The sequence below is a fragment of the Camelus bactrianus genome, chromosome 8 (assembly GCF_048773025.1).
Source record: "Camelus bactrianus isolate YW-2024 breed Bactrian camel chromosome 8, ASM4877302v1, whole genome shotgun sequence".
Lineage (NCBI taxonomy): Eukaryota > Metazoa > Chordata > Mammalia > Artiodactyla > Camelidae > Camelus > Camelus bactrianus.
This window is the reverse complement of record NC_133546.1, coordinates 725025-749857: the sequence shown is the minus strand read 5'-3', so window position 1 is coordinate 749857 and position 24833 is coordinate 725025. Positions and strand designations below refer to the sequence as shown.

The 24833-nt window shown below is 51.7% G+C and overlaps 1 long non-coding RNA gene across 1 annotated transcript; it reads left to right on the top strand.

The window, feature by feature from the left end:
- Positions 1–22469: 22469 nt before the first annotated feature.
- On the top strand, positions 22470–24811 carry LOC141578454 (uncharacterized). The gene is made up of 2 exons (XR_012508838.1): positions 22470–22620; positions 23786–24811. It is a non-coding gene; the product is annotated as an uncharacterized LOC141578454 (long non-coding RNA).
- The last annotated feature ends 22 nt before the right edge of the window (positions 24812–24833 follow it).

Here is a 24833-nt window from a genome sequence, read left to right as displayed (position 1 = left end):
GACGCAGGAGCAGGGGCTCGTTCCTCATGCAGCCTCACAAGCTGACGCCTGTTGATCGGGAGCCTCCTGCCCCAGCACCGCCCCTCCCACCGCCCCCTCCGTGACTCAACAGTGAAGACACCTTCCCGTGTCCTGTGAGACAGGAGGAGCCAGACACCAGGCAGGAGGTCGAGTGTCTAAGAAAAGTTAGAAGGTACACGTGAGTGCGTGTGCGTTATCGCCGACCTGGGTGTGGGGCTTCATTCCTGCACGGGGGACTTTCTTCTATCAGCTTCTGTTAAAAGTCAGTCCTGGAATCATATTCTGACTTGAGTGATTCTGACAAAAGGAACAACACTCTGGCCTGTTCCTGTGAGAAGGGACCAGGGCCAAAGAGCTGGGTGGAGGTAGAGACGCTGAATCTGTCAGCTCACAGTCGACCAGAAGCTCTGGGGACAACGTCTTCCCCGGCGTCGCGTGGCTCATGTGGTCACAGAGCTGCGAGGTAGGTGGCAGGTGCCCCACAGGCCTTGGTGAGCCAGGACCAGCTGGAGGACCAGCCTGGGGACAGGAGCAGGTCCCCCCAGTGCCCATGCCCTGCAGGGCCCCCTGGTGCTGACAGCCCCCCTCACAGGCAGTGCAAGGACCCCAGAAGGCCACGGGGTGTGGCCCGACAACGAGGCCCCCTAGAGGAAGGCCCCACCTGCCACGGAAGCCGAAAACCCAGCAGAAGGCTGGCTTTCATCCTGAGATACGTGGCTAGGTACCCAGAAGCCGAGAACAAGGATGTGATCAAAGCAGAGACTGCAGGCAGTTTAATCTAAGTGCTTGCAAAGGGGACGACCGCGGGCGCGGGAAGGCGCCCTCGGGTCTCGTTCACCAAAAGCGAGCACGGACGCCCCGAGACGTCTGGCACAACACCCGGCCAGCTGAAGCCTGGGACCGCTGACCTCTCAAAAGTCTCTGAGCGCACAGGACTGCTTTCGCCGAGGTTCAGGTGCCCTCAGCCCAGGGCGAGGTCAGTGAGCCACGGGGAGGCCAGCGGGGGTGGGGAACCCCGGGACCCTCTCCCTCCCCCCGCCCCCCCCAGACATGGGAGGAGAAGGGAAACGCTGTCCTGGGGGCACCTCGTCCTAACGCAACCGCCCACCACTGACAAAATGTGCTCGTTCAGAACTCCAGGGACGAGCCCGTCATGCCGTCACTAAAGCACGGAACTGCGTGCACTCGCCGCCCACGGGAAGCTCACTCCGTCTCGACCCCAGCGCTGCCCACGGCGCGTAACTGCCCGCTGCGTTCCCGCGTTATTCCCGGGCCAGGTGGGGGCACCATCCTACAAGCCACGGGTTGGAAACGTCACCCAGGGAACCGTTCCCAAGAGCTCACGCAGACCGAAGCGGGCCTACACGAGGCACTCAGCAAGTCAAACGTTTTAAGTTCATTGTAAATGTTCTCTTGCCCTCAATTCTGCCGTCCAATCCCTCTCGCCTTCTTGTTGAAGGAAAATACGGCATTTACAGGGCATGTATTTCTGAAGAGGGAGCGCGTCTGCAGGAGGAACCGAGAAGCCGAAGCTGCGGTCGGGGGCTGGCCTCCCGCCTGCGTCCCGGCGCCCCGTGCGGGGCAGGAGGGCTGCTGGAGCTGCCGCCCCTCCCCCCGCCCGTGCACGTGGCGCGGGGCCTTCGGGCCGCCGCCAGCTGGCCCCGCATCGGAGGCCCGCCGCTCCCGGAGGCGCTCACCTGCGGGCTTTGGTTCGCGTTCTTTCGGATTGTCTTCGTTGCTATTTTTGGGGTGGAGTTTCTTCCTGAGTTGAGGGATTGTGCCCAGGGGGGACTACTGGCTAAGCTCCTTGTTTTCCACTCACATCTTACTAAGAAATGTGTTGGCTTTAAAGTACTAAACGTGGACTGATTGCATTCTGTTGCCACTTCGGTCCTTTGAGGCAACGAGACAGACTGTGCTCTACCCTCTACTTTTCAGCGCTTCATCGTCCGCATCTGAGTCACCTTCACAAAGTGGACGCGTGGTCTGGGTCGCCTCCGGGGGTGGGGGCTGGTGGCCCCCGACAGCGCCGCGCCCCGACCCGGACCCCGCGCCCCCCGCCCCCAGAGCTCCCGTGCAGCCGGCGTCCTGGCCGCAGCCAGACCTCAGCCGGGGGGCGGGGGCGGGGGGCGGCTCGTTTTCCAGGTCTGGGCTGCGCTCCCCATGCAGCTGCTTGCTGTTAGAGCCTTCGCGGTAGCAGCAAGATAACCCACAGCCAAGTGTCGGAATTTTGACCCAGACGCAGCCAAAATTCCATCTGCCACGTCCAGGAGGAGGTGGGAAGCACGGAAGGAGGTGCGGACACGCCCCGTCCTTCTCCGACTTCACCGCTTGGAGATAGAGCGTTTAAACCCCCCGGGTAACGCGTGCACAGTTAGAGGAACATCCGGGAACACTCGCGGGGACACTCGTGTGCCTTTCCAACTCGTTTTATGATACAAAAGAAAGAAAAGCAAGTTGGCTCAGAGTAAGTTAGTGAAGAACCCGCAAGGAGAGGCCGGGGTGGCGGCTGCAGGGCGGCTCCCACGGCCGTGCCAAAGCCCACCGTGGGCCAGCATGGGGGTCCCGGCCCGGTCACTCCACCCACCAGGTTTAAGAGACACGAAGCCATGAAAACGTAAGGCAGGTCAGAAAGGCCTTTCTTCCAAGGGGTCACTGTTGGCCGTGGTCCGCGGGCACCCTGGGACGCCTACACAGGGCCAGCACTTAGAGCGGCTGCTGCAAACAGCTCGGAGACGCGGGGCTCCTCCCCGGAAGCCGCGGGCACGTGCGCTCGTTCCGCCGCCCCGCACACCCCGCCGAGCGTCTCTGGGAGCCGCACTCCGTAGCGCGAACGCCCCGCGTCCGCCTGTGCTGCCCCGCTCTGTCCGGCGCAGGTTTGCGACTTCTGCTGTTGGAAGCGACTCTGCCACGACCAAGTGTCCAAGCACGGCCGCCTTGACTGTCTTTCAAAAGGCAGCGGCGCTTCTGGCCCTCGTGGCAAACGAGGCTTCCTGAGCTGCTTTCTTGCTGAAAACAAAGTGCTGAATGCAGCTTTAAAACCACCTTCTTACACTGCGTTGCTGAGCTGCCACGTGAGCAAGGAGCCCCCGGGGCCCCAGACGGGCGTCGCAGGCGCCGCTGGCCATGGGGGCGCGGGGCCCTGCGAGTCCAGGAGTCCGCCCGCTCCTGGGACCCTGAGCCCACGCGTCCCTGAGCGACAGAGGCCTTTCCGCAGGAAGAGCTGGGAGGGTACCGGCTCCTCAGCAGAGGATGCGGGCCGGGCGGGGTCGGGGAGCCGAGGCAAACGACCGCGGCGGAGGGCAGCGACCCCCCGAGGAAGCCGGAGCACGGCGCCGGGCCCGCCGCCTCCGCACGCCCCGGTCAGCAGCTCCGCCGGGGCGGCGCTGGGCTGTGGGTCACGCTCTGTCCTCACTGATCCATTTTTCATGGTTTTGTCTCGTGCCGTCAGTTGCCGAGAGAGGAGTGTGAAAACCCGATCCTGGTTTGGAATCATCCGCTTCACTTTTCACTTCGGGTCGCTTCCGCTTCTTGCTTGGGGCGGCTCTCCTCCAGGCGCGCAGCTTTACAGTCACCCCGACCCCCGTGAGGAGCGTCTGCGCCGTGCAGACCCCCTGCCTCCCTGGCAGGGCTCACCGTGCGAGTGCGTTTTCTCCCAGACGAGCACACCTACTCCAGTGACTGAATCTCAACATTTACATGGTTAAGAATAAGCTTTTCCGTCCACTTATTTTCTAATGCTCCATGTCGTCTTTTTTTTAATTTTACTTATTTATTATTGTATTATTTAATTATTTTGTTTTGGCAGAGGTGGTAATTAGGTTTGTTTATTTTGGGGGAGGTACTGAGGCTTGAACCCAGGACTTCGTGCATGCTAAGCATGCACTCTACCACTGAGCTATGCCCTCCCCCTCTGTGTCTTCTTACATGAAAGGTTGTCTCTTGTAGGCAGCGTAGAGCTTGGACTTGCTTTTTAGCCATCCTGAAATTCCCTGCCTTTTATTTGGAGTGACTAGACCATTAACATTTAATGTAATTCACTGATAATATTAAACTCAGTCTACCATTTATTATTTGCTTCTGTTTTTCCCCTTTGACTTTTGTTTTTTATTTTACACACACACATCTTTCATAATTCTTCTGGACCCACAGAATGCTGAGCGAGAGAAACAAGTATTAAGTTTCTCACAACTATGTGTTTTTGGCCATCTCTTGTAACCTCTACAGCTTCTGTTTCATAGAATTTTTTTCCATGTTATTTGGTGCATAAAAATCTAGAGATATTAAAAGAGATTTTAATTTTTGTGATGTTAACAGGTCTGGGATCCCAGGTTTTGTGAGCTTGAAAGTTGTATAATTTGGGAAATCTCAAGAAAATTATACACATAAGAGAATAACATAAATTAAAAATTTTAAATATGACAAGTACCACAAGCATCACACAATTCCTTTTTTTTTTTTTTTTCAATGTAACAGCACAGCACACCTCTACACAACTCCAACTGCATTTCTGGCTGCATATTGTCTCATCTTTTCTTGCTAGGTCTTCTTATCATGACACTGTGTAAATCAGAGTAGGTGGTTAGAGCATTTTTTGAAGTCACTCCAGCATTGAGATAGAAGTCGCTGTGACCCCCACATGGATCCCACTAAACTTCACCAAATGCACCCCTGACCCCACATCCCCAAAGTCTGACTTGTTGCAGCAATCCCGTGTCCCCAACCGTGGGAAATGTGGCTGAGGGGACCTGGGCGGGGAAGAGGCATGGTCTTTCTCTTTGCAAGCAATAGTTCTGAAATTTCACAACGCCTAAGGGCGTGAGCCTGCCACCGAGGACCCAGCGGATCTGGGGAACAGCCTGAACGCTTCAGCATCTTAGCTTCACAGTAAATCCACTTCTGATAATGAATGACAAAACAGCTAGCCGGTACCGCGCCCCCAGCGCTCGTCCACAACCCCAGCCTCTCCGTGTCTCCCCGGGGCCCACTTCCCAGCAACATCGGGTGTCAGGAAACAGTGGGAGCAACACTGACAGTTTTGAAGAAAGATTGTTTAGATCAAAACCTTTCCCTTTATTTACTCAATCACTCATGGAACAAGTATTCAGAGAGTCCTTGATTGTTCTCCAGACTCTTGTCCAGTTGCTAGAGACGCGGCCATGAATAAAACGAGTTCTTGCCCTGGTGGGTTACAATGTGGGGAGTGAGGCAATTGTTTTGAACAATCACTTACACAGCTTTTCACACCATTAGAAATTATTTTAGATAATGTTTTTATTAAAATATGAGTTTAATATTGGCTGAAGAGGCAAAGCTCACTTAATGTTATATTTCTAAGAGACATACCTAAAACAAGGCAATTCATAAAGGCTGAGATTTTTAAAAAGTACCAAATGATAACAAGCAAAAAGAGAAAGTACGGTCCACATTCACACTGTATAAAGTGTGACTCAAGGTGCGATAATTAAATATACCAGATAAAACTCTGTCTGACACGAATGAGGTAAACACGGGCAAACTCCAGTCTCCACCAGCAGGGTATGAATGTCTCTTCTGTTCAAATCAACACTGAAATAATCTCCTTCTTGCATCAACAGCTATAGAAAATGGCCAATTCCCAGGCCTCCCAGATGCTGTCCGTCTCTTCCAGACTGAGGCAGGGTCTTCACCATTTCCAGTGTCTAATTTTCAAACTTAAAGCAGAAAGAATAATACTTCAAGTACAGAAGGTGGCAGATAATCATTGCTTCAAAACATGCATGAGTGAGTACGGCGGCCCCGGCCGCAGCCCCCCGCCTGGCTGGCTGCCCCCACCACCCCGACCCCTGCTGCGTCTGTCCTGGGAGCCGAAGTCCCCCCGCGGACTGGCGTCTCAGGACAAGAAGACCGTCTCGGCTGCCGTGCTCTGAGAAGAGCTGGCCCTGCGGGAGGCCGGCCCAGGTGGGCGGGAAGACTAGACCACCCCCTCAACCCAGCCCCTTAGCAGAGGTGCCGCCCTTTGTTTCCGAGGGTGAAGAAGAAGGTTAAGGTTTTTAAAATTTGAATCCAAACACATCTGCCCATTATTACTGAAAGTTGCTCCCAGAATGCTATAAAACGTTGATGGCTATTCTGTTTTACAGCACATTTTTAGTTTTTGGTGTTTTCTGTTCCTTGGACGTTTTAACCGGAACTTGGAAGTGGAGCATAAAGAAACAGCCAGATGCAATCTTAAACTAAAAGCACTAATTAGAATTTAAAGCGCACTTAAGGGTTTTACTCATCAAGATAATTCCATGATAAATCATTTAGTGAAGCAAAGGACCCTTTCATAAAACCAATAATCAGCCCTTCATACGCCAGTTCCGTGTTTCTTTTCCATTTATAAGAGGCACTTCACCTCCTAGGATTTCTGATTCAGCATCCATGTGATTCAGAGTAATCGAGGCACATTTCGCCAGCGCATGCTGCTGTGGAAGTGGTGCCCTCGTGGACAACGGGCCCCAGTTGAAAACCACGGGTAAGGCTGGATGACAGAGGCTGAAATGCTCACCACGTTTGCGGTTCTGCAGAGAGAGCTCCAAGGAGCGTGAGCCAGGCAGGTAAGGCTCAGGCCTAAGGCACCTCCTTAATGGTGTTTTTCACCATCAAAAACGGCCTCCAGGACGGTAGCTGCCCTTCAGAAATACGCTCCCAGCGAGTGAGGGCCGAGTTGTGCCTCGAAGGGAATAAAGACCAGATGAGCCAACAGGGATGCTGTAGGTACCAGGCCCGGCAAAGCAGCTGTCACACTGGAAGGAGGGAGGAGCGGGGCCGCGGAGAGCCCTGCAGGGCTGACCTGGCTGCGTGCAGAGCCCGCAGCCGTGAGGCTGAGGAGGGGACGGTCCCGGAGGAGGCCCAGCAGACAGGAAGAGGCCAGAGACCCTGACGGGACACCTAGGACTACAGGCACCCCAATCCACTGACTGTCTTCACACCCAACATCAAAGGCCGGGGTTGGAAACTTGTTTAAGCGCAGACAATGGCTGGGCCAGAGAGCTTCAGTCACACTGCACCTAACTCCCTGCAGGAGCTCGGGGAGCTGTGAGTGCTTGTCGCCGAGCAACCTGACCCTTGGTCCCCTTTGTGCTCCCTCCACCAGGGGGCCAAGGACTCAGTGCGCTTACAGGGCCACCAGCAATATCTTTGGCCCACGAGCCCTTGTACATTCTAGTCGCTTCACCATTGTTTGTGTGATAAACAGAACCACAGCTACTCAGAAGGAGCGCGTTTCCCTGTGCCCCCAGGCCTGGGTCGGCAGGGTCACGGGGTCACACGGTCACACAGTGCCAGTGCCTCCACCTGAGCCCCTGGGCTTCCACCCGCCTCCAGGTCTTGGCTGGGATGTAAACATCCTCCAAGAGCCACTCACCGACCCTAAGAGTGGCCACGGTCCCTCGGTCTAGCCTCCTCCTTCACTGAGACTATGAGCTGCTGAAGACAGGACAGCCAGAGCTGCCACACAACCCAGACGTGTTCAAGACCCTGGTATGTACGAGATGGGTCTGCAAGTGTGCGCTGAAGAAAGAGGGTGGGGAGGGGGGGTGGAGGAGGAGGCCGAGTATCACTCGGGAAGATGAAAGGGTGGAGAGGGCCAGGTGCTCTGGGTGAACAGGATAGACGCCAGGTGCTACCCTCTGAAGGGAGGTGTAAGGGGCAAGCAGGCTTCACCTGGGAAAACGAGAGAAGTGCGCCCCAGGCAGCAGGGCAAGCTGGCAGAAGCCGGCACCGAGTCTATCCCAGTCTGCAGCGCACTTGACAAAGGGAGGGCGGAGCTTCACATGCAGAGAAACCTGTCACTAGCTTGACCCAGAAGATGGCTTTCAGTCATTTTTTTAGGATAACTCAACACATTAGAATGCGCAGTACTAATGATGCTATAACGTGACCTCGTCGGAGCTTCTGGCAAAGGAAGGAGAGGAGTCTCTCTCATCCCCTTCAAGGCTTGTTTTAGAAGGAATCACAGCCAACAGCCATCCACTGGCACTCCAGGGACACGCTGGGATCCCCTCAGGCACGCACGGGGGAGTCTTGGCAGAATCTGAGACTCCTCCTCACAGTTCATGTCCGTGGAAGAGAAGCCCTGGGTTTCTCCACAGTGGAAACTGGGCTTTTTAAGTTAATGCATATCTGGGCCCCTCATAATGGGCTAGATCGCAAGGCTAACAAGCAATTCTTTCCTCTTAAGAGCAGTTTCTGTTCCAACGTGTGTAACAGCGCCCAGAAAAGCCACTGCTGCTCAGTAAATGTACATGTTTTTAGTGACTCTGAAGTTGTATATTGTCACTGCCCTGTTTGCTCATCTTATAAACCTATGAAAGAGGGAAAAAATACCATTTTCTACCCACCAGTGTATCCCCAGTTCCTGGCACAGTGCCTGGAATATAGCTGGCACCCAATAAATATTGTTGAAATACGAAATGAACATATAAACAAATATCTATTTGACGGAAATAAGCACCAGTGAACAAACATTACCTCCTCAGTATGCAGAGCACAGGCACCTCTGGAGGGTCTGCCCTGCCCGTGCCTCTCGGGATCACTCCAGAGCTCTGCTGCTGTGCGGACTCTGACTCCCTCCCTGGCCGCTGCACCGCCACCACAGCACCGCCACCACGGCACCTCCACCACTGCACTGCCAGCCACAGCACTGCCACCACAGTACTGCCACCACAGCAGGCTTGCTCAGGGCCATGCTCTGGCCCGGTGGCCCAGTGCACAGGAGAAACGAGGGGCCTTGCAGAGCAGGAGGGGAGGGCAGAGGCCCAGCCCTGCCCTAGCAGCTTCCCAGCCCCTTAATCTCACTCTCGCCACGTGCAGTGAGATCCCATTTTGAGGTTCTGAGGGTCTTTTTCTGAGTATTTGCAAAATACTTTTGAATCTTTACTTTCAAAATCTTATTTTTCTTAAAGTAGCTAGAGACTGTTTATTATTCTTGCAGTGAAGTAACCCCCTAGTAAAACCCAGGGACTAGCATCCAATCCAGGGAACTCTTTACTCCCTAAACCAATTCCTTTGTTTTCTTTCAATGTAATGGGAAGAACCATCAAACTAAACAACAATTGTCTAGTCACCTTTTGAACTTTAATCTTATTTCATAGCCACATTGCATTAATAGATCAAAATTATAGGAAAAAATAACCCATAATCTAAATTCTAAAAAAGTAACTATAAACTGTCAATGTGCTTCATATTTTTTTTCATGTTCTTTCCTATAAAATATACACATACTTTTTCCATGTTGTTTACTGCTGTGTCCTCAGCCCCTCAGAGATGCCCAGATCCAGCCTCATGTGAGGCAGCAGTGCCCTGATGGTTTTTAGGCATGTGAACCAATTTAGTCCCCATTCTGCTTAAGAGAGTCTGCATGGGTTTTTGAAACATGTGACCAGAAAGGTACTAATTACGATAATAATTGTGTTTTCTTTAAATGCATTAGTCCCTTAAATCCTGTAGAAAACAGACAGTGCACTTACAATCTGTTGTTACAATAATACCAGCTCTTATAACTGCCTGTATATTTACCTTGGCTGAGATTTTTATTTCTCTACACAGCTTAGAAATACTGTTTGTGTCCTTTCATTTCACGCAGCAGGACTGCTGTGAGCATTTCTTGAAGGGCAAGTAGCGACTACAAACTCCTCAGCTCTTGCTTATCTGAGGGTGTCCCAACTTCTCCCTCACTTTTGAAGGACAGTGTTGCTGGATATGGGGCTCTTGGTTGACAGTTTTTCCTTTTAGCACTTTGAATATGTCAGCCTAGTCTCCTGACCGCAGAAATCTGTTGATAATCTTACTGAGATTCCTTGCATGTAGTGACTTTCTTCTCTCTTGCCGCTTGCAGGATTCTTTCTCTGTCTTTAGTTTTTGCAAGTTTGATAGAATGTGTTTCAGTGTGAGTCTCTTTCAGTTCATCTTACTTGGAGTTCGTTGAGTTTCTTGGATGTTTACGTTCACGTCTTTCCTCCTGAGAATTTGGGACATTCTCAGCCATTACTCTTCAAATATTCTCTCTCAGCTTTTCTTTCTTCTCCTCTGGGGCTCCCACAATCTGTATATTGGTGTGTTTGACACTGTCCCACAGGTCCCTTAAGCACTGTTCACTTTTCTTTAACCTTTTTTCTTTCTGTTCATCAGACTTAGTAATTTCCACTGTCTTATCTTCAAGCTCACTGACTCTTTGGCTTGCTCAAATCTGTGCTTGAATCCCTCTAGTAATTTTTGTCATTTCAGTCATTGTACTTTTCAGCTCCAGAATTTCTTTTGGTTTCTTTTTAGGTTTTCTGTCTTTCTCTTGATATTTTCATTTTGTTCACACATCATTTTCCCTGACTTTATCCACATCCTCCTTTAGTTCTTTGAGCATCTTGAAGAGAATTGCTTTAAAGACTCTGTCTAATATGCCAGCCATCAGGTCTTTTATAGGGACAGATTCTGTTGATTTATCTTTTCCTCTTAATGGGCCATAACTTTCTGTTTCTTTGCATGCTTTGTGATATTTTACTGAGTGCTGGACATTTGACTTCACAACGTGGTAACCCTGGAAATCAGATTGTCCTCCTTCCCAGGGTTTGATTTTTGTTATTGTTTTTGCTTATTTTTATAGTTTTGATTATTGCAGGCTATCTTTGTGCTGAGGATTAGCATGAAGTGTAAATTTAAGGTCTTCTTAGATTTTTTTGAAACTTTCCCTAGGTATTCTCAGTCACTTTTTAATTTCCTCTGTTATGTATGGTCACTTTTGAATGTCCTAGTGTTTGAAAGGGGAAGAAGCAAAAAATAAAGGGGTAAAAAAGAGTGCCAGCCTTTTCAATTCCTTTGCAGTTATTTCAGCCAGGGAGGGAGGGTGTTGCAACAATGGGGGAGGCTCAACAACCATGGCTGCCCTCCTCCTTCTCGGCACCTCTGTGATCAGAAGCAGCAATCAGTGATCAGAGGACAAGTCCTGGTCTTTGTAGGACAGAGTCCTTTTTGCCCCCACACCCCCGGCTGGCTCCCACAGCTGTACACACGCTGCTCTAGGAACACATATATAGCTGCTGCCAAGGGCCGGGCCTGGAAGGTGGACAGCTGCTCCTGTGGTAAGAGCTGACATTGACCAAAAGTGACTGCAATTTATCAGCCAAGCCTTATCCAGAAGTTGCAAGCCTTCAATAGACCTCAGAGTTCCAAAACAGTGACATCAGACAGATCGTGCAGGTACAGGTGTTTTCAGGGGGGAGACAGGTTTTTGTCTCCCAGGTGCTTTCTGCCTTAAAAAAGCTACCAATTAAATAATCAAACACAACAATTTTGGCGTAAGAGCCAGGGCTCAAGCTGGTGGTAAAAAGGCGTTCAGACTTTAATTTCACTCTCATGTGCCTGGGGGTGTGGGTCTAATGAAAAGCTTCACTCTGCTTCTTTGCAGAGCAAATAATAAATAGAGAAGCATTTGGTCCCTGAAATCATTCTCCTTGGGAAAAGGTAAAGTCAGAAACCAATGAAGAATTCTGAGCTATTATGTATCTTGAGAGAAAGTAAGTTAATTACAATTGACTAATAGAACCAAGATTTAATTTTGGAGATTTATGTTGCCAGAAACCATAAAAACAAAAGCAAAAAGTAGAAAAACAATTTGAAATACAAAAGGACCGATTCTGCTTCAATGCCATTCTAAGCATGAAAGTATGAACAAGATAAGAAGACAATTCTTCCAGGATGGAAGGTTTAGAATCCACATTAAGTATGATTTTTTAGACCAGGGGACTGCCAAGGTCCATCTAAGTTTACCAATAGCCCACTGAAGACAAAGATTCCACTTTGGCATGAGTCAGAGAGAAGCCGCGTGGGCACTGCTCTGTCTCGAGTCCAAGACCCCCTGGTAGAGCACCTTTACCATCACGGCACCTCCCACTTCTGACCACCCATGCCTCATGCGCCAAGGTGTCAGGGGACTGGCTTTCTGATGTGTAGGTCAGGACCGAACAGCAGGAGGTGTCAACACATTCCTAGTTTAGAGGCAAGCACTTCGGTCATTAAAAATGAATGTGGCTAAAAGAATTACAGCAAATTTTCAGAATTAACAAAACTGCATAAAACCCTCCCAAATTACAGAAGTGGCAGTTGACAGACAACATCATACCTCAGAGTTAAATTGGTTTGTGTCAGACAGCACGCTGGCAGTACACGTGAGCTTGTTCTGCTGTACATGCAGGGTTGTACCAGAGTTGGGCGCGTAATTCGGCCAAACTCAGACTGTCCAGAGACCATACGTGTGCTCTCTGCTGAGTGTCAGCTTCTTGGCACCATATCATTTTATCTTTTTGTAAATCCACAAAGTGAGCCAAAGGAAGCATTGACACTAAGTGAAGTGGGAAAAAATATATAAAGGATCCTAAAAATAAAATGCAAAAGTAATTGAGAAGAAAGGGCTGGAATCCAGACAGATACATACAAAATTCATACAAACATCTTTTTTTTAAAGTCAAAATTATCCTTATGAACTCATCCATTACTTACATTCATAATGAAAAAACAGAATAATAATGATCAATCTTGGAGCACTTAGGGCATGTACAGCTCTGTGATAAGCTAACTGCGAAGCAAGCTTGGGGGCAAAAATCAAGGGAGAGACTGTTAAGCAAATAATAAATTTTAAAATGACAAAGGAAATGTTCAGTAAAAATCATTAAAGCCGTTACCTCTATGTGTTTTAATAATGCTCTTCAGTAGCATAGTGACCAATGACATTTAAACCAATTCAACATGCTTAGTAAAATAAACTCTCTATTTGAAAGTACTTCGGAAATCTGATTATGTGAATTACCATCTCTGATCTTAGTGAAATCACTTCTTTCTTTTTTATCCTTCCATTCTCTTTGATATCTTCTCTCACTTCCTCCCTACTTGAAAATCCACCCCAATTGTGTTTTCTACGAGTCTGTAAGTAATAATCTATAAGAAGCAGCAGCAAAAATGTACCTGTTCCCCTAAGGATGGAAGCTAGTTACTTCCAACGTGCCTCTGCCCCAGCCGTCTGTGGCCGTAATGATGGAAGCTGACGGCAGGGCTCAGAGGAGCCCCAGTCACAGGCCTCTGTTTTGAACAGAGCTCTCTGTGATGGCTTCAGTATCGAGGGACAGACTCTTCCTTCTTCTCAATCACATGCTATGGGATTTGCATTTGCACAGAAAAAGGTCCATCACAGAAGTGTTTTGTGGACTAGGATTTTACATCTGGAATATAGGGAGGGAGTTTGGAATAGTTAATTCAAAATAAAGACAGGAAGTTGCACAACCTTTGAGAAGCTGGAAACCAGACTTGCGAGGTCACACTGAGCCATGTGATAGCCGAGGGCCTGACCAGCCTTGACCCTTTCCATCCCTCCCCTCTCCAGCCGGGGAACTGGAGAGGAAATATCTGCATCCGAGCTCCATCAAATGCAGAAAATTTAATACGTCGTGATGGAAGCAATGCCACCGGTGGACCCCTGAGGAACAAATCACTACTGCTGCTGGAGCTAGTGGCTGGATGATTATTTATTTCATGTCACTTTAAAATAGCTTAATATCAAAAAAAGGGCAGGAGAACAGTTCGAGGTGGCAACATAGGAAGACCCTGGGCTCACCTCCTCCCTCAGACGCAGGGAGCCTGCAAACGCACGTGGGGCAGCTTCCTCCTAGAAAAGACCTACTGCCAGCTGAGTGACAGCTGCCCCGGTGGATAAGCAAGAAGGAATGCACATCAACGTCGGGAGGAGGGGCTGGGAATCAATCTCACCCTAAACGTCACCCCACAGCTGGGAGGGAGCTCAAAACCCAGAGCTTTCCTCTGAGAAGCAAAGGGTTCAAACCCCACATCAGGCACCCAGACTCTGAGATCTGCACCTGAGAGATGAGCCCCCAAAACACCTATTTTTGAAAACCAACAGGGCCCGTGTCCAGAGACCCCCCAAGGCTGCAGAAAGCTGAGAAGAGGGACCACGAGCTCTGACCCAAACACCCCAGGGCCCAGCTCAGAATGGCAGATGGCTCCCAGAGCTGAAGTGAAGGCGACTCATCTGCTCATCGGAGGATCAGCCTGAGGGACGGGCATCTAACTTAACACACACATCTCGGGCCGACTGGGACGCTCCTCAGGTACAGAGGCCGCGGGGGCCACTCGTGCTCTGCCTTTGCAGTGTCTCCTGGAGGGGAGACGATACACTCATCTGGGGTCCCATCCAGGGGATGCTTCTTGATCCCCTGGATCCGGACACCATTGGAGATTGTGTTCCAGGTCCCATGGGGCTAGAATAACTGGTGATTATTATAATAATCCAGAAAGGAGCTCACACCCCTGTCTAGAACTCCAATTTTATCAGCTGCTGCCAGGGGACACTCTACATGGCCTCGGTTTGGTGGCCAACGGGGCTTATGCTCACGGGTCTCACAGGACTGTAACCAGCGGAGAAAGAGAGTTCTTCAGCAGCTGCCCACCGCCCCCAGGGCACGACAAGAGGCGGCAGCCCCCTGAGCCTGGCCTCCCTGTGAAGGACAGCTAGGCAGGTGCGGCCTGAGGACGCGCTCCCGGAGAAGCGTGCATCCTGGGCTGACTATAATTCTTCCCAGGAACCTCAGAGGGTGGGCACTGTCTTCACTCCCCCTCCACCATGCTCCAGAGTGCCAGAGTCTCCTGGAGGGGGGCTTCACACATGACCAGGGCCCTGGTTTTGGCAGCTGCTGCCCAGGGGACACCTCCAGATCACCTGGCCCCAGTGGTCAGAGGGGCTTATGCTTGTGATCTCACAGGACTGTTTATTGTTGCACAAGCTTAAAAGCTACTGCCTGAAGGTCTGGCTTCCATCAGCCTGAATCCAGGTGTCCTCCCCCTTGGGACACTGACAGATCTGGGCACACCCTCAACCACTGGGAGCTATTAACAATGTAACAGGCTGCTTGGACAAACACAAAGGTTTGGGAGACAACCAAGAGCTGGGGCAGGGTTGAAGGACAAGGTTTATTGCCTCCCCAGTGCCACTCCTTCCAGACTGGGAGAGGTGACCATCTCATCTCTTACATAGAAACCAACATAGAGAATCAAGCAAAATCAAGAAACAGAGGTGTGTGTTCCAAATGAAATAAGATAAAACCTGAGGGGAGAAAACCTTAATGAAATGGAGATAAATAATCTACCTGGTAAACAGTTCAAAGTAACAGTATAAGGACGCCCCCTGAACTGGGGAGAGGAATGGATGAACACAGTGAGAACTTCAACAAAGAGACAGAAAGTATAAGAACATACCAAAGAGAAGTCCCAGTCCTGAAGAATACAACTGAACTGAAAAATACACTAGCAGAGTAGACAATTCAAAGGAAAAAAAGTCAATTTGAATACAGTGCTGTGGAACTCACCCAGTCAGAGCAGTAAAAGAAAAATGTGAAGAGAAGTTAAGGGACAAATGGGACAACGTCAAATAAAGTAACACTTATACTATAGGACCCCCAGAGGAGAAGAGAGAGAGGAAGGGGCAGACATCTTATCTGAAGAAACAATGGATGAAAACTTCCCAAACCTGGGAAAGGCAAGACACATCCAGACCGAGGAAGCCCAGAGAGTTCCAAAGAAGATGAACCCAAAGAGATCCACACCAAGACAAATTGTAATGAAAATGTCAAAAGGTAAAGACAAGGACAGAATCATAAAAGCAGCAAGAAGGAAACAACTTGTTACGTATGAAGGAAGCCCCGTCAGACCATCAGCAGATTCCTTAACAGAAACGCTGCAGACCGGAGCACCACGACACAGTCAGAGTGCTGAGGGGAGAAGACTGCCAGCCAAGAATACTCTTCCTGGCAGACTTAGCATTCAGGATTAAAGGAGAGGCCAAGAGTTTCTCAGACAAGCAAAAACTAACAGAGTTCATCACCAGTAAATCATTCTTATGAAAAAATGTTAAAGGGACTTCTTTAAGCTGAAAAGAAAAGGTACTGATTAGTAACAAAAAACACAGTAAGCTAGTATAAAGGATAAAGGTAAAAAGTAGTGAAAACATCTATTATTAAAGCAACGAGTTACGGGATGCAAGAGACAAAAAGACGTAAAACGTAACATCACAAACATAAAACATGGTGGAGAGAGAGTGAAAGTGTTAAGCTTTACAATGCAGTCACACTTAAGTAGTTATCAGCCTAAAACAGACTTACTTCTAGATATAAGCTGTTATAAGTGAGCCTCAGGGCAACCAAAACCAAAAACCTATAGTAAATACACAAAAGAGAAAGAGAAAGAAATATAAGCATACTGCAAAGAAATGCATTAAACCACAAAGAAAGAGGAAGAAAAGGAGAAACAAAAGCAAGAAACTACAAAAGCAGCCGGAAAACAGTTAACAAAATGGCAATAAGCACATACCAACCATTAATTACTTGAACTGTAAATTGACTAAATTCTCTAATGAAAAGACATATAGGGTCTGAATGGATTTTAAAAAAAGAAAAAAAACCTATCCATACCCTGCCCACAAGAAATTCACTTTAGCTGTAAGGACGTACACTGACTGAGAGTGAGGGGACAGAAAACATGTTTCATGCAAATGGAAATGAAAAGAGAGTACAAGGAGCTAGACTTAGGCAAAACAAAGTTTAAAATAAAGGCTGTAATAAGAGCCAAGCAAGGGTGTTACATGTTGATAAAGGCTGTCCTCATGAATGCGAGTTTCCTTCCACCTGTAAGAATCCAGTTACTGTGATTCAGGTCAATTTTCTTTAGCAGGACTGAGATCCTGTAGAGAGAGCCGTCAGCGGCTGTGTGGCCCTGTGTACCTCTGTGTTAGGGGTCTCACTCTGCGTCTGTTGAGATGACATGATGGAGTTAATACCCAACGTATATAAAGAACCCATACAACTCAACAACAGCAAAATAACCCAATCGAAAAGTGGGCAGAGGAGCTGAGTAGACATTTTTCCAAAGAAGTCATAACAGATGACCAAGTACAAGAAAAGGCGCTCAACATCATTAGTTACCAGGGAAATGCAAATCAAAACCACAGCGAGATATCACATCATGCCTATAAAAATGGCTATTATTAAAAAGCCAAGAATTAACAAGTGTTGGTGAGGATGTGGAGAAAAGGAAACACTTGTGCACTACTGGTGGGAATGTAAACTGATGTAGCCACTGTGGAAAACAATATTGGAGATTCCTCAAAAATGAAGACTAGAACTACCATATGATCCAGCTATTCCACTTCTGGGTATTAATTTGAAAAAACAAAAGACAAAAACACATATATTGCAAAGATATCTGCATCCCCGTATTTACTGCAGTATTATTTACAATAGCCAAATACAATATTTACAATATTTCAATACACAGTGGAATATTACTCAGCCATAAAAAGAAGGAAATCTTGTCATTTGCAACAACATGGATGCACCTGGAAGACATTATGCTGAACGAAATAAGTCAAGCACAGAAAGACATATAGTGTATGATTTCACCAATATGTGGAATCTAAAATAAAAGAAAAAGAACTCTCACAGACTGCTGTTTGCTGAAGGAAGGTGGTGCAGGAGAAGTGGGTGAAGGGGCTGAGGGGAAACAGCTTATTCTTAGCCACTATCCGATTCTGACCAGAGTTAGGAGAGAAAAATGAATCGACGGGGGCCTTTCTTTGGCAAAGCACTTGCATTTCAAATAATATGTTCAACCAGATACACCAGGCAAAATTATAGCCAAAAAAAAAAAATTTAAAAGAAAATTCTGAGAAGTTATTAGAATAATCTACCTGATGATGTGATGATTTAAAAATGTTTCTCATAACTAATCCACTTGAAAATTTAAAATGCCATGACTACCTAGCATGATGTTTTTATAATATGAAATGAAATATCAAAAACTGGTTACAAATAAGACAAATCTACTCTTACTGTCATTATTGCCACAGCAGTTGACAGTGTTACTCACCCGCAAGGCATGACAACTAACCCCTTGGTGGAGGAGCAGTAAGTCCCCAGACCTCAGTTATTAAAAACAAACGATCAACCAGATCATTCAGTTCTTTGAGGTGGAATTTGAAGACTGAAATTATATTCCCAGTAATACAAGACAAATGACTGTAGTTGACAGAGCAAACATTAACTCTTAAGTCATCGCAATCTGTAAAAAATAAAATTTTGGACCAATACATGGCTTTATGTACCCAGTGGAAGCAAATCAGAAGGCCGATTAGGATAGGGACAAAAAACTGAAGGCAGTTTCTCCAGGACTGACTGAGAAAGGCAAAGTTTGGTAATGGATGGTGTAAGAAATGCCGTCTTTCACAATAATAAACATAAGTGTGGATGCGTGTTACTGGCAGATAACGAGAAACATGGCAGCACAAAGGATGGAATCAATTAGACCACGTGGATCTGAGCACCTTGCAGCCAAATCACTCTCGATTCAGAATCATACACAGAGATTCCCCTTCAGGGGATCTCAGCTGTGCAGGCGCATTTCAAACTGCTTAAATAAATGCAACGCGGCCAAATGGCACACAGGCCCCACAGCTGGACAGAGCAAAACCTGAAATGCCAGTCAGTGCCAGCTCCAGTGGAAACGGGTCCTTTGAAGTCAAAATCCCTTTGCTGTAGGAAAATTGTCTTTGGTGGAGTCCCAATTGCTCAGCTGTCCACGGCACCTGGATGGAGCTCTGACCTGGAACTCAAACACAGGGGGCACTACGCTGACCGTACGCATCTCGCCCTCTTGCCTTGCGTTTGACTCCTTCATGGGGTTTTGAAAGTGCTGAGTTCATTTTGCTATTTTTACCTACATGGGGACCTAGCAATGAGGAGGAGGGGGCCGGGGAGGCATTGTGGGCGGGGGTGGGGGGTGGGCACACGTCGAGTCAGAATGGATTTTCTGTGGAGCCAATGCCACTTCTGTGAGCCTGCCTGCAAGTCTGCACCTAACACATAGTTACTAGGATTCAAAAAGGGGCTTCTGGAAACCCGGCATTCTACAGCACAGAAACAAGTGCCAACCCCAGTTGCCTGAAGTAGCAGGTGCTGTAAACGTCACACCATGGCACATCACATCAGGCCAGGGCAGGACAACGGTCCTTGTCCCAGTTTTTCTGCTTGAAACAAACTTCTGTAGTTAGTAGGATGGAGCTTCCTCTGAAATCCGGGGAATCCGTTTGCTTGGAGGAAACATACGCCCAGGGGAAACCTTTTCTGCAAAGCCACACAGCTGCCCAGCACAGCACAACACGACCATGGCCGTCGCCCCCGCGCTCCAGCAAGTGTTGCAGGGCTGCCTTCTAACTAGTCTGTGGGGGAATAAAGAGAAACAGACAGGCTTCCTGGTTCCAAACTCCCACCTGCAGTTCCCGGCGGGGCACCTGGAAGAGCCACAGCAGCACCGTGAGCCCGGGTCTCTCGGGTGCAGAAGCGAGGCTCTGGTCGGGGCCACTGCAGTGAGCCATGGGGGTCACCAGTGGACGCGCCCTTACCCCCGGGGCCAGGGGCAGAGGGAGCCTCGGGGAGGGCTGGCGCCTGTGTTTGCATCAGTATCACCCTTCCTAGCCCTTGATTCCTGGAACGTGGCTGCTCCAACCCAACCAAGCTTTGTATAACCGGGTGGACCTGTGAGCCTGAGAGCTGTGCGAGCGCGTGTGCATGAGTCAGAGCGGGGTGGAAGGAGGGATGGGGAGACACACTTCCTCAGCAGACCTTTGGGGTTTCAGGCCCGGGCTGAAGAGCTCTGCGGCCTGTCACTGGTTCTCGGGGGTGTTAACCTGCGCCAGCAGAAACACGGAAGCCTTTGATGGCCGTCGCGGGGGTTCTGTATCTCCTCTATTGGGTCAGCCCCCCAGGCGGGAGCATTCTGGGTGTTAGTCTGGGTCTGGGTGCGGTAAGTGCTCGGTCAAGTGTGTCTGGAGAGCTGAGAAAGGCCTGAGGAGGAGACACACAGCCGGGGCCTCCTGGTGCGGGGAGGGCGCGGAACCATGCGGGAGCCCAGCCAGCCCAGGAGTCAGGAGGCCTGCTGGGTGCCAAGCAGCATGTCCCTCACGTTCGCATGTCCAGGCCCTGACCCAGCACCCGAATGTGACCGTGTCTGGAGGGAGGCCTTTGTAGAAGTGATTCAGCTGAAACGAGGCCATCAGGTGGGCTCCAACCCAGCCCTCCAGGAGGAGGAACATGGACCCAGAGCGGCACCAGGGGTGCCTGTGCCCGGAGGAGAGACGTGGAGGGCACGCGAAGAAGGCGGCCGTGCGCACGCCGAGGAGAGAGGCCCGGGGAGGGGCCGGCCCTGCCACCCCTGGATACTGGAGAGCCGGCTTCCAGAGCCTGAGGAATAAAAATCTGCTGTTTCAGCCCCAGTCTGCACTTTCTTGTGGCATCCCCAGCAGGCCGCCACCAAGTCTGCATCCTGCCCCAAGCCCACTAGCGACCGCCCGTGTGCCCTGCGACACTGGCTCACAGGCCCCCGGTGTTCTCGTCGCCACAGGGAGGCTGGGTGTGCCTGTTCTTGGGTTTGAGGGCAAACTCTGACAGCCAATGCGAGTATTCTGAAAACTCGAAGGTGCAGTGGAACCAAGAGGAGCTGCTGCTCACTCCGAGATGGTCTGAGGGTGTCACCCCAACGTGGTCTGAGGCTGTCACCCCAAGACGGTCTGAGGGTGTCACCCCATGATGGTCTGAGGCTGTCACCCCGAGACAGTCTGAGGGTATCACCCCGAGATGGTCTGAGGCTGTCACCCCAAGACGGTCTGAGGGTGTCACCCCATGATGGTCTGAGGCTGTCACCCCAAGACAGTCTGAGGGGCCCTCAGCGTCCGTCTCCTCCTCCACTTCCGCAGGCCCCCGCTTAACCCTCGCTCAGCATCTCCGGGCCGTGCTGCTGTGTTCGCTGCTGGAGCCCTGCCAACACTGCCAGTCCCTGTCTGTTTCCTCGTGGAATTTGACGCTTCTTGTTGTCAGGACACGGCTCCAGTGCCTGGCTTCTGACTTCAAGAATCAGAAACAACTACCAGGAGACACGGGCCAGCAGAGCCAGGGCCAGGCACAGCACGAAGAATTGACGGCTGGGGTCAAGGGAAGACAGCACACGCTCGTCAGCGTCGGAAAGTCCTGAGGAAAACATGTGCTTTGAGCCGGGCCTTGAGAAATGAAAACACAGAGGGCAGACACGGAGGACAACCGAGGAAAAGGAGCAGGAAGAGGGAGCAGACGGCAGGAGGACCGTCCGAAAAGCTTCTGGAATGTTCTAGAGTCTTGGGACCTACAGTGGTGTGGAGATGGAGTGGGGGGCCAGGGTCAGGCAGGCAGAGCCCCAGCCTCCAGGCCAGAGGCCCTGGGGTGTCCACTCCAGGGGACCACAGACCAGGCCTGCACTGAGGAGGCCGACCCTGGTTTCCAACAACTCAGATAAAAGCTCTACAATTAAGGTGGTACAACACACAGGTTTCCAACAAGTTGATAATTCTCTGAGCTGCCCTGGTGCTGAGCAGTAGGGGTGACTCGTGGGATGGATCTGAGGTGCTAAGGGGTCAGCGTGCCCGTGGACCATCCCTAAAGGACCGACCGGTTACTCCCTGGTCACCGTGGTCCTTGAGAAATCCCACCACCCGAGTGGAATTCACAGTTTCTCTGTGCTTGACGGAGTCAGAGGCCAGGGGCCGCGCAGAGGGAGGCCTGGGGGCCGCGGGTTCTCGCAGGCCAGCCGGGGGCAGTCCCCTTCCGCGCGGTCAGCAGGGGAGCGCACCAGCTCTCTCTGCGGCCAGCCGGCCGTCCCTCCAGTGACTTCCCCCAGGACCCCCTCAGCCTTCCCTTGTCCACAGCCGGAACCCACCTGGGCTGGTCTAAACACCAGCCGCGGGCCCGGCTCACGCTAAGCCCTGGTGGGGCGGGGATGTGCTCAGACTCTGGGTCTGGCCTGGCCACCGCCTCTGTCCCCTCTGCTCTCGGCCCCTCCCAGCCACACGGAGCCGACGGGGGCTGCAGGCAGGAGGCAGGGTGACAGCACTGGGCCCCAGCCCCAGATGACCCTGACGAGGGGCACCTCTCCTCCTCTGCGACCTCGGGGCCTGGACTCCCCCACAGGGAGGTCAGTGCCGGGACGGGAGGGACAGGAGGGCTGGCTCCCCTGCCAGGCTCTGGGGCTGGGGCTCCCCTGTGACGGTGGTCCTCTGCCCCCCACGCCGCTGGTGCCCGATGGTCTTGCGGGGGGGGTGTTTCTGGGAGTGACCGGAGCCCCCCGGGCACAGCTCAGCCCCGGGGGGAGGGGCTGCTCCCTCTCACGGCTGAGGCAAGTGGGGCAGATGCTACGGAGCTGCATGCGCCCCCTCCGTTCTCCCACCACCTGCGGGGACCACCGCCCGCCCCACCTCCAGGCCCCAGTGGGAGGCCTGCCCCGCTCCCCAGTGTCTGCAAGCTTGACCTTGACCTCAGCACACGCCCTGCTGCTTCCCCTTCCTGGTCTCTCTCCGCCTGAAAAGGACAAACAGCAACAGTGAACAGCCCACACGAGCCCAATACGCGCTGCTGTTTCTGCGCTGCCGCCTCAAACTGGGGGGGCGCTGCCCCGTGTCCCCCGGGGACAAGGCACCCGCCTGCCGTCTCCTCAGACTCCAGGGTAGGGGAGCCTCTTCCCCTCTGTGGGACCCTCCTCTCTCTGTGGGGACCCTCTCCCCTCTGTGGGACCCTCCTCTCTCTGTGGGGGCCCTCTCCCCTCTGTGGGACCCTCTCCCCTCTGTGGGGACCCTCTCCCCTCTGTGGGACCCTCCTCTCTCTGTGGGGACCCTCTCCCCTCTGTGGGACCCTCCTCTCTCTGGGAGCATCCTCCCCTCTCTGCTTCTGTCCCAGTAACTGGCTTGGGTCCAGGACTAGGGTGGGGGCTGCATCTGCTTGCTCTGCCTGGGCGCCTCGGACCACACAGGGGTGACCTGGGCTGAGCCTCCCCTGAGCCCTTCTCGAACACCTGCCTTGTAACAGGAGAGAGAGGTGCAAACACAGTTCATCCAGTTTCCCAAGTCGACAGAGGACAGAGGAGAGGGAAGGCCTCAGGCAGGAGACTGGGTGCCTTAGGGGGAGGCACTGGTGTCTCCCCGCAGACAGGAGGCGACAGGTCAGAGCGAGGTCAGGGCCACTGCGCTGGAGGTGAAACCAGCCCAGCTGCACGCAGCACCACGGCCCCCACTGCAGGGCGGCACGCCACGCGGGCTCCCTGCCCTCGGCTCCGGGCGCCTGTGGCTGCGGCCGGGTCTGTTAGGAGGAAAGCCTGCGTCCATGTCTGTGCGGACCTGTCTACTCCCGCTCACGGTCACACTGAGGGGTGCAGCTGTGGGCCCACGGGCAGGCGTGCATCCGACCTGGGGACGCGGCTGAAGAACGTCCCAGCCCGGGGCGGCTGGGCCTACCCCCGACCCAGGCCCGGGGGCGCGGTGGCCGTATCCCCGCCGGGAGGTGTGTTTGCTGGCTCCTCCTCCTCAGACATTCTGGCGAGGATGAGTTCGCCCTCCTTGAGGGTTCCAGCCACACTTCCTCGCAACCAGCGGCCTTGCCCACCCTCCTCGCCGCCCCGCGGCGGCGGGAGGCCTGGCCGCGGGCCCCGGCGCAGGGTCCTCCCGGCTGCTGGGTTGCCGCGCCTCCGATGAGGGACAGGCAGGGGCCCTTCGCTGGGGGCGCACACGCAGGTGGCCAGCCTCTTCACCTGCTCAGCGCTGTCCTTTGATGCACAGAAGTTCTTCATTTTTACGAAGCCCACTTTTACCTGTTTTTATCTTCTCTATTATGCGCAGTGCTTTCCGTGCCCCCCTGCGAACACCTGCTCCCGAAGGCCATGAAGATGCTTCCGAGAAGAATGTCCAGAAGAAGGAGGTGAAACCTGACCTGACAGAGGCGAGACGAAGCAGGAGGCACCCTGACGCCGCGCGTTCCCTTCCGCTCCCTTCTCTTGCCCCTCAGTCTCCCACCTGACTGCTCACGGGGAGACCGCTGGCCTCGGGGAGAACCACAAGCCCGGCTGGAAGCCGGAGCCTCCGCGGGGGAAGGGGAGCTCAAAGCAGGCTCTCCCTCATCTGCGCACCGGCGTGCCCTGCGCACAAACAGCCCCGGGACGAGCAGCCTGTCTCCTTGCCCGGGCTGCCAGCCTCAGCGGCATGCTTCGCGCGGGCCTCGTGAAAAAGTGCTCAGCCGGAGGCCGCGAGTTCAAGTAGCCCATCCAGCCTGGCGGAAACCGCCGTGCCGCCCGCCAGGGAGCTCGCGCCCGCCAGGCGGGACATTCCGATGGCGACAAGTAATGGTTATCGTCCCAGCGTCAGGGTTTATACCAAATTTTGCCTCTGAACTTTATTTTCCTTTTCTCTCCAAACCCCAGAGAATGCCTTCTCCTGTGATTGTTCTGTTGTAAAAGGAATGGCTTGGATTTTGGGGGAGGAAAATTCGAACCGACAGTCAATTTTACCAAACAGTTTCCGCCCTAGTCACGGCCCACATGCCAGCACCCATCGGGGGGGGCGAGGGTGCTTCTCAGTAAATCAAAGCCAGGCTGCCCCCCTTGTCGGATCCCTCTGCGCAGAACAGAGGCTAGAGGTAAACAGAGGGGGAGCTCTCAGGCGTTCAGTGTCGTCTTCGGGCAGCTGTCAAGGCTCTAAATCAAAATTGCTTTTCTTCTTTTTTCTTATTTTGCACTCACAGCATTTATCAGAAAAACACTTCAGAAAAGGAAGTCTTCCACAACGACATTAAAACTTTCTAAATATTAAAAACATACACTATCAATGCGTCCTCACATTTTTAAATTAAAAAAAGATTATTTTTTCTTATCATGTTAGATTATAACACAGA